The sequence below is a fragment of the Carlito syrichta genome, unplaced genomic scaffold, assembly GCF_000164805.1.
Source record: "Carlito syrichta isolate Samal-C Ts95f unplaced genomic scaffold, Tarsius_syrichta-2.0.1 Scaffold311703, whole genome shotgun sequence".
NCBI classification, from domain to species: Eukaryota; Metazoa; Chordata; class Mammalia; order Primates; family Tarsiidae; genus Carlito; species Carlito syrichta.
Window position 1 is genome coordinate 185,845 of NW_007255799.1, and position 10,242 is coordinate 196,086.

The window sequence follows — 10,242 nt, forward strand, 5'->3', positions numbered from 1 at the left end:
AGTTCACTATATTTTATATATCCCTACCTCATGTTCATTGTACTTTATGAAATCTTAGTACTTTAAATCCTACTTCAGACCCCGTAGAATTAGGCATATGTCGGGTGCGACTGATTGTGTAATTATATAATGTCTTAAGTAGTGTTTGTATTTAGAACTCTTGGGTTAAGCATTGTTAGTCCCAATTGCCATGCTGACTTCTGCTTTTACAACGGGATGTAAATGTTAAAGCGATAAGCCCCTTTCAGACATTCCTTTGCTGCAGACTTGGAGACGCCAGTAATCTGCAAAAATTGCTCAGGTTAATTTATATGCAGTGACTGTATGAACCTACTTATCTGACATTCCACTCTGCCCGTTGGGTGGGTTTCTGTCAATCACGGGCAGTCAGGTTGAAGCCCACGAAAGGCACCTACCAATACCAAGTGTTCCCGTACCCATTAGGAGAGATTACCCAATCATGTAAAACCAAGTTTAGAGTTCTTTCCCCTCCCTCTGTAATGGTATATAAAGACTGCTTGCCATGCTGGATCGGGGCTCTCGTCCCTGAAGCCACAGCTGGCTTCGTTCATGAGCCCAGACTCGAGCCTGAATAAAGACCCTTGTGTGTTTGCATCAGAGCTGGCTCTTTGGTGGTCTCTCGGTTTTGAAATTTGGGTTTAACAGTGGAGGCAAGAGGATTGCTTGAACCCAGGGTTTGACAACGGGTTGGGCAACTTGGCGAAGCCTCGTCTCTACAATAAGTCAAAAAAATAAGCCAGGCATGGTAGCACACACCTATAGTTCCAGCTACTTGGAAGGCCGAGGCGGAAGGATCACCTGAGCCCAGCAGGTCGAGGCCGCAGTGGCCTTGAGCGTGCCGCTGCACTCCAGCCTGGGTGACAGTGAGATTCCAACTCAAAAAAAAAAGCAACAAAGCAATGACCCAGCAAAGTTTTAAAACAGAGTTTATTAGAGAAAGAAAAATGGAGAAATATAGAAGAATGTGTTTCGGTACGGGGGTCTTGGAGAAAGACCTCGTTTTTGCTTTTGACAAAAGACCTGATATTTTTTCTTTTCTTTTTTGATTGAAGTCTCACTCCATTGCCCAGGCCGGGGTACAGTGACATACTCACGGCCACCCCAGCGTCAATCTGCTGGGCTCTGCGATCCTTCTGCCTCAGCCTTCCAAGTAGCCAGAACTACAGGCACGCACTACCACGCCTGGTTAATTTTTTGATATATTGTGGAGACAAGGTCTCACCAAGTTGCCCAGGCTGGTCTTAAATCCCCGGGTTCAGGCAATCCACTCACATCAGCCTCCCAAAGTGCTGGGATTACAGGCTGAGCCACCCAGCCCAACCAACCTGATATATTTTCACAATAATTACTATGCTAAGGAGAGTGTAGCACAGGCAACCGGGCAGAGCAATATTGCCTTTTTTTTGTTTTTTGAGTTGGAGTCTCACTCTGTAGCCCAGAATGGAGTGCAGTGGCTGCTCCCGGCCACCGCAGCCTCACCTGCTGGGCTCCGGTGATCCTTCCACCTCAGCCTTCCAAGTAGCTGGAACTACAGGCGCATGCTACCACACCCTGCTAATTTTTTTGATTTATTGTAGAGATGAGGTCTTGCCAAGTTGCCCAGGCGTGTCTCGAACCCGCAATCCACTCACCTCAGCCTCCCAAAGGCGCGGGATTACAGGCTGAGCCACCGAGCCCAGCTAATATTGCCTTTTTGATAGCGGAGGGGTAATCTCTTCCAGAACAGATATTTTGCCACTGTAGGAGACTTGCCAGACTTTTGAATACCTGAGTTCATGAGCTAAAAGGTGGTTTTATTATCATTTCTGTGCTTTTGATTCTCAGTCCAGGAACCACCTTCATGGAGTTTTCCTTTGGAGAGCTGAGGGGCTAGGATGGACTGGGAGTCCACACTGAACTCACATTCTAGCCCACAGGGCAGTTCAGCCTGCCAACAAGCTGTCTGGATGTTTTCTTTTCTTTTCTTTTCTTTTCTTTTGAGTTGGAGTCTCACTCTGTCACTCAGGCTGGAGTGCAGTGGCACACTCACAGTCATGGCAGCCTCAACCTGCTGGGCTCAGGTGATCCTTCCACCTCAGCCTTTCAAATAGCTGGAACTACAGGCGCACGCCACCATGCCCAGCTAATTTTTTTATTTTATTGTAGAGACAAGGTCTCGCCAAGTTGTCCAGCCTGGTCTTGAACCCCGAGGCTCAGGCAATCCTCTCGCCTCTGCCTCCCAAGAAGCTGAGATTACAGACGTGATTTATCAGCTGATTTATTACAGGCCTGGTTTATCAGCTCTTCTGATGAGTGAGAATGAATGAAACTCCTATGAAAGAAATGCTGCCGAGGTGTGAGCAACTGCCTTGGAATCTGGGATGTGTGGGCCTGGCAGTGGGAGGAAGCACTACTGTCTAGAGTTAGCCCAAGGACACCATTAGGACGGGACCGCGAGAGGGGCCTCAGCATGGGACACAGGACGGTCCCTCTCTTGCCAGGAGTCTGTGCATAAGCACTGGGGAGTGAGGCTGGGACCCCTTCCAAACAGGGCAGATTAATTAGAGAGTAACAGAGGCATCTTTGTCTTTGCTAACTTCTCTGTGGCTAATAGAATAAGAGGCGGGAGCCTGGGATGTTGGTTTTCAAACTTGTTTTTAGTTGTTATGTTTTTAATCCTGAGGTTTTACAAATGATCTTAAAGATATTCTAAAATCTCAAAACAATTTTAAGTAAATTAATTTTAATTTGTCTTAAATATAGACACACATATGTTGTGTGTGTGTGTGTGTGTGTGTGTATATATATATATATATATATATCTTTGAGTTTGCCATAATCAGCAGTGTAATTGCAGAAGTCAAATGTGACTTGTATTCATCTTTTGTTTTCCATATTTATTGAGTATTACCATTTTAATACAGCTTTATCCTTTCAAAAAATGTATACACAGGCCGGGCTCGGCAGCTCAGTCTGTAATCCCAGCACTTTGGGAGGCCGAGATGAGAGGATGGACTGAGTCCACAGGCTCAAGAACAGCCTGGGCAACTTGGCGAGACCTCATCTCTACAATAAATCAAGAAAAATTAGCCAGGCATGATGGCGCACACCTGTAGTTCCAGCTACTTGGAAGGCTGAGACAGAAGGATCGCCTGAACCCAGCAGGTCGAGGCTGTGGTGGCTGTGAGCATGCTACTGCACTCCGGCCTGGGCGACAGAGTGAGACTCGGTCTCAAAAATAAATAAATAAATAAATAAATAAATGAAATGTATATGCATGTTTTGGCACCCTCTGTATGTATGTATACGTATGGCAAAGGCCCTACAGAGCAACTGCTGTCTCCAGACACCAGAATTCCCTGGTGGGCCCCAGTCTCTCCCCAAACAGCTCCCAATGACAGAAACAGCAAGTCATTTTGAAAACAACGTGTTCTTTCTTCTTATTATTATTACATTTTTGGAGACAAGGTCTCTCTCTGTCGCCCAGGCTAGAATACAGCGGCACAATCATAGCTCACTTCAGGCTCAAACTCCTTAGCTCAAGCAATCCTCCTGCCTCAGCCTCCTGAGCAGCTGGAATTAGAGGCATGTGCCACTTTACATTTTTTGTAGAGAGGAGTGTCTCCCTATGTTGCCCAGGCTGGTCTCGCACTCCTGACCTCAAAAGATCTCCCGTCTCAGCCTCCCAAAGTGCTGGGATTACAAGTGTGAGCCACTGCGCCTGAGCTGACTCCGACGTCCCTGGGAACTTTTCTCTGTAGTCCCTGTCCTCATCTCTGAAGCCACAAAGACCAGATCGATTTCCTTTACCACATCATAATCCTTCAGGAACTTGAGTCCAGGGCTCAATTACCCTTCTCGTGTGTATTCTCCTCTTAGGGGAGTTTGAGAGGTGTGGTCCTGTGTCCCCCATATCCCCCCTCCCCTAGAGGGTCCCCTGCGGGCTTCTTACTCAGAACCGTAGACCATTCTCCAGAACATACCCTGCCACACCACTCTAGGCTGAGATGAGGGAGCAACAGGTAAGGCACAGGCCTGGGGTGCAAAGTGCAAGGACATGCCAAAATAATTCAGAAACCAGTTTTTGTTGTGTTTTGTTTGAGTCGGAGTCTCATTCTGTCACCCAGGCTGGAGTGCAGTGGCATGCTCTCGGCCACCGCAGCCTTGACCTGCTGGGCTCAGGCGATCCTTCTGCCTCAGTCTTGCAGTTAGCTAGAACTACAGGCACACACCACCACGCCCGGTTAATTTTTTTATTTATTGTAGAAAAGAGGTGTCACCAAGTTGCCCAGCCTGGTCTCGAACCCCTGGACTCAGACAATCCTCTCGTCTCCACCTTCCAAAGTGCTGGGATTACAGGCGTGAGCCACCATGTCCAGTTTAATGCAACATTTTGGGTTGGTTTTTTTTTTATTTGGAGTCTCACTCTATTGCCCAGTCTGGAGTGCAGTGGTACACTCACAGCCACCTTTTAAGACAACAAAATTAACACGAAAAACTCCACAAGGAAAATATTAATGTTTTAAATAAAAGGACACATAATAATAGAGCCTGGTGCAAGAGGAAATGGTGTGTCCTCAAATACAGTCATCGCTGCTTAACCACAGGGAGACATTCTGAGAAATGATCCTTAGGCGATATCTTCATTGTGTGAACCTCAATGAGTGAACTTACACAAGTCTAGATGACATGCGTATTTTTATTCAAATATATTTTTTCATGTGGAAAACCGAATGTCCTGATACTGTAACTGAGTAGCAACCATCTCCCCTACTTGATCTGCAATGCCAATATCAAGTTCCACATATCAGATTTCTACAGATGCTCTATGACAATCTTACAGGACCAGAATTGCATATGTGGTCCCTTGTTAGCTGAAACATTGTTATGCAACACATAACTATACATGTTTTCATGTATGTTTTCTCCCTCCCTCTCTCCCCTTCAGGTATTTTTTAAATTTAATTTAATTTAATTTTTTGACTTGGAGTCTCACTTTGTCGCCCGGGCTGGAGTACACTGGCACGCTCACAGCCACCGCAGCCTCAACCTGCTGGGCTCAGGCAATCCCTCCGCCTCAGCCTTCCAGGTAGCTGGAAACACAGGTGTGCGCCACCACACCTGGCTAATTTTTAATCTCTTGTAGAGACAAGGTCTCGCCAAGTTGCCCAGGCTGGTCTGGAACCCAAAGACTCAGGCAATCCTCTCGCCTCTGCCTCCCAAAAGTGCTGGGATTACAGGCTTGAGCCAGCTCACCTGGCATGTTTTTTGTTGTTGTTGTTGTTTTAGTTTTTTTTCTAGAACATTAAAGGAGTAAAAAAAAAATAAATAAACAAATTGAAAAGTATTAAATGTATTAAAACTCACATTATTTTAAGTTTTTGTTTATGTTTCTCTTTTTTGAGTTGGAGTCTTACTCTGTCACCCAGGCTGGAGTGCAGTGGCATGCTTACGGCTACCATAGCCTCTACCTGCTGGGCTCAGGTGATTCTTCCACCTCAGCCTCCCAGATAGCTGGGACTATAGTAGGCACAGGCCACCACACCCAGCTAATTTTTTTTCTTTTTTTTTTTTTGCCTTGGAGTCTCAGGCTAGAGTGTAGTGGCATGTTCACAGCCACTGTAGCCTCGACCTGCTGGGCTCAGGCGATCTTTCTGGCTCAGGCGATCTTTCTGCCTCAGCCTCCAAGTAGCTGGAACTACAAACACAGGCCACCATGCCCGGCTAATGTTTTGATTTTTTTGTAGAGACAAGATCTCACCATGTTGCCCAGGCTGGTCTCACACCCTAAGCTCAGGCAATCCTCTCACTTCCACCTTCCAAAATACTGGGATCACAAGGTGTGAGTCATGGTGCCTGGCTATTTGAAGTTCAAATATTTTAGCTTATACCAATAATATAATTTATTACAATTTTACTATCCTGCCTTTAGAAAAAGCAAAATCAGCCGGGCTCGGTGGCTCAGCCTGTAATCCCGCGGCTTTGGGAGGCTGAGGTGAGTGGATTGCCTGAGCCTGCGGGTTCAAGACCCACCTGGGCAAGTTGGCGAGACCTCATCTCTATAATAAATCAAAATGAGCTGCGCGTGGAAGCGCACACCTGTAGTTCCAGCTACTCGGAAGGCTGAGGTGGAAGGATCGCCGGAGCCCAGCAGGTCGAGGCTGCGGTGGCCGGTTCGGCCACTGCACTCCAGTCTGGGCGACAGAGTGAGACTCCAACTCAAAAAAAAGAAAAAAAAAGGAAAAGAAAAATCATCAACAGGCTTTTCTTCCTTCCTTCCTTCCTTCCTTTCTTTTTTCTTTCTCTTTTTCTTTTTTTGAGTCAGGGTTTCACTCTGTCGCCCAGGCTGGAGAGCAGTGGCACCATCACAGCTCACCAAAGCCTCAACTTCTTAGGCTCAGATGATCCTCCCACCTCAGCCTCCTGAGTGGCTGGAACTAGAGGCATGAGCCACCACACCTGGATAACGTTTTCAATTTTTTTTTTTTGGGGGGGGGTAGAGACAAGATCTTGCTATGTTGTTTAGGATGGTCTTAAATTCCTGGGCTCAGGCAATCCTCCCTCCTCAGCCTCCCAAAGTGCTGGGATTACAGGTATGAGCCACCATGCTCGGCTTCATCCATCCTTGAAAACCATCAGCTTTGCTCGCAAATATGTCTGGAATCCAGTTGTTATTGGCTGGGATTCTGGAAACAGGGGATTGTTACAATTGTGTTTTGAAGCAAGTTAAAGCTATCATTTTCAATACTGTGACTTTCACAAGATGTAAATTCCAGAATGTTATCAAAACTGCCAGCATGTGAGTCACATCAGTGATCAAGCACCAGAAAAACTTAACGTAGATCTTGAATCATGCTGAAACTACAAGCAGGCTTCTTAATCCTAACTTGGGGTGGGTGAAGGGCTATGAATTTTGGCTGTAATACTGGAATGAGTTGTGTGACTTTGAGTGGGTTTTTGGTACTGATGCCAACCCAGCTCCCTGTAAGCTGGTTGCAGAAGTTAACCCTCTTTTCTTCCAGATTCTAACTCTCATCTTTGATTGACTGAGAGGGACAATAGCTGGTTTGTTAAACGGGAGGAAAACCCAGTCACTTCTCACACGTACGTGGCTATCACTCTGGGTATCTGTGTAGCCACCACAGTCTCCCCCATAGACAGGGCAAGAGCCTCTTCACTGGGTCTCCTTGTTTCATGTCCCCTCCACCAGCCCCATGGTGGACTTTCTTTGGTAGCCCTGATGAACCAGGCCTCCTGGTATCCAGGCCTTGGGCAGCCCCTCCCACACTGACTCTGGACTTGACCATGACCTGCTTTGGCTAATGGGACATGAGCAGGCAGTCTTCATCAGCATTGGACACTGGATTTTATTCTCTTGAACCACTTGTTTTGAGGGTACTGTTGTCTTGTGAGAAACTAGAACATAGCCGGGCTTGGTGGCTCAGCCTGTAATCCCAGCGCTTTGGGAGGCTGAGGTGAGTGGATTGCCTAAGTCTGCGGGTTCGAGACCCACCTGGGCAACTTGGTGAGACCTCATCTCTACAATAAATCAAAAAATCAGCCAGCTGTGGTAGCGCGCACCTGTAGTTCCAGCTACTCGGAAGGCTAAGGCAGAAGGATTGCTGGAGCCCAGCAGATCGAGGCTGCGGTGGCCGGGAGCAGCCACTGCACTCCAGTCTGGGTGACAGAGTGAGACTCCAACTCAAAAAGAAAAAAAAACTAGAACAGATAGACCACAGGTGAGCAAACTTTCTCTATGAAGAGTTGAGCAGTAAATATTTTAGGCTTTGTGGGCCGTTTGGTCTCTGTTACAACTATTATAGCTTGAAAGCAGTCATTATAGCTTGAAAGCAGCCATAGACAATGTGTCATCAAATGGGTATGGCTGTGTTCTTTTTTTTAGTTGGAGTGTCACTCTGTCACCCAGACTGGAGTGCAATGGCCGCTCCCAGCCACCACAGCCTCGACCTGCTGGGCTCCAGCGATCCTTCCGCCTCAGCCTTCCAAGTAGCTAGAACTACAGGTGCGTGCTACCATGCCCGGCTGATTTTTTTGATTTTTATTGTAGAGATGAGGTCTCGCCAAGTTGCCCAGGCGAGTCTCGAACCCGTGGGCTCAGGCAATTCACTCACCTCAGCCTCCCGAGGCACGGGATTACAGGCTGAGCCACCGAGCCCGGTGGCTGTGTTCTAATAAAACTTTATTTATAAAACCAGATTTGTGACAATGGGCCTAGAAAAAAAAATTTAAAAATTAGCTGGACATGGTGGCATGCACCTGCAGTCCCAGCTACTCCAGGAGACTGAGGTGAGAGGATCACGTGAGCCCAGGATTTTGAAGTTATGATGAGCTATGATCACACTGTACTTCAGAAAAAAAACTTAAGATGAGGTCATAGCCGGGTACAGTGGCTCACGTCTGTAATCCCAGCTCTTTGGGAGGCTGAGGTGAGAGGATTGCCTAAGCCCATGGGTTCGAGACCAGCCCAGGCAACTTGGCGAGACCTCATCTCTACAATAAATCAAAAAAATAATTAACCAGGCATGGTGGCATGTGCCTGTAGTTCAGCAAATTGGAAAGCTGAGGCAGAAGGATCACTTGAGCCCAGCAGATCAAGGCTGCAGTGGCCATGAGTGTGCCACAGTGCTCCAGCCTGGGCAACAGAGTGAGACTCTGACTCAAAAAAAAAAAAAAAAAAAAAGATGAGGTCATATTGGATTAGGGTGGGCCTTAAATCCACCTGACTGGCATCCTTATAAGAAGGAAAAGGGAGGACCGGGCTCGGTGGCTCAGCCTGTAATCCCAGCACTTTGGGAGGCCAAGGCAAGTGAGTTCTCTGAGCCTGCGGGTTCAAGACCAGCCCAGCCAACTGGGCGAGATCTCGACTCTACAATAAATCAAAAATTAGCCGGGTGTGGTGGCGTGTGCCTATAGTTCCAGCTACTTGGGATGCTGAGGCGAAAGGATCGCCGGAACCCAGCAGGTCAACACTGGGGTGGCTGTGAGCGTGCCACTGCACTCCAGCCTGGGAGACAGTGAGGCTCCAACTCAAAAAAAAGAAAGGAAAAGGGAAGTTTAGAAACAGAGACCCAGAGATACACCAGCAGAAGGCCAGGTGACAATGGAGTCAAATGGGAGTGAAGTAGCTTCAAGTCAAAGACCACCAAGTGTTGCTGGCAACCACAGGAAGCTAGGAGACAGGCATGGAATAGGTTATCCTTCAGAGCCTCTAGAGGGAACCAACCTTGCCAACACCTTGAATATAGACTTCTGGCCTCTAGAGCTGTGAGAGAATAAATTTTGTTTGTTACACCTGCACTAGGAAATTAATGCAGAGGCTATCTTGAATATGCCAGCCTTGCACTAGGTTCCCATCTGAAAGCACCACATGAGAGAGTCAAGGTGAGACCAACAGAAGAACTGCCATCTGAGCCCAGTAAACCCACAGAGCCAGGAGTAAAGATAATGGCTATTATTGACTGGGTGTGGTGGCTCACACCTGTAATCTCAGCACTTTGGGAGGCCGAGACAGGAGGATTGCTTGAGCCCAGGAATTGAAGACCAACCTAAGTAACAGAGCAAGACCTCATCTCTACAAAAAGCAAAAAATTATCCAAGTGTGGTGGCACACATCTGTAGTCCTAGCTACTCAGGAAGCTGAGGTAGAAGATTCACCTGAGCCCAGGTGGTTGAGGCTGCAGTGAGTAGTGATCATGCCACTACTCTCCAGTCTAGGAGTGAGAGTGAGACCTCAACTTAAAATGAAAAAATGGGCCGGGCTCGGTGGCTTAGCCTGTAATCCCAGCACTATGGGAGGCCGAGATGAGTGGATTGTCTGAGCCCGCAGGTTCGAGACCCGCCTGGGCAACTTGACAAGACCTCATCTCTACAGACTCCAACTCAAAAAAAAAAATTTTTCTTTTCACTCAAAAAAAAAATTTTTTTCTTTTCACTCAAAAAAAAAATTTTTTCTTTTTACTCAAAAAAAAAATTTTTCTTTTCACTCAAAAAAAAAAATTTTCTTTTCACTCAAAAAAATTTTTTTTCTTTTCTTTTTTTTTTTGAGTTGGAGTCTCACTCTGTCACCCAGACTGGAGTGCAGTGGCCACCTCCGAATTGTAAAAGCCAGCTATGATAAACCCACAGCCAGCATACTCATAAATGAACACAAATTGGAACAAATTCCGCTGAGAACTGGAACTAGACAAGGATGCCCTCTCACACCCCTCCTGTTCAACATAG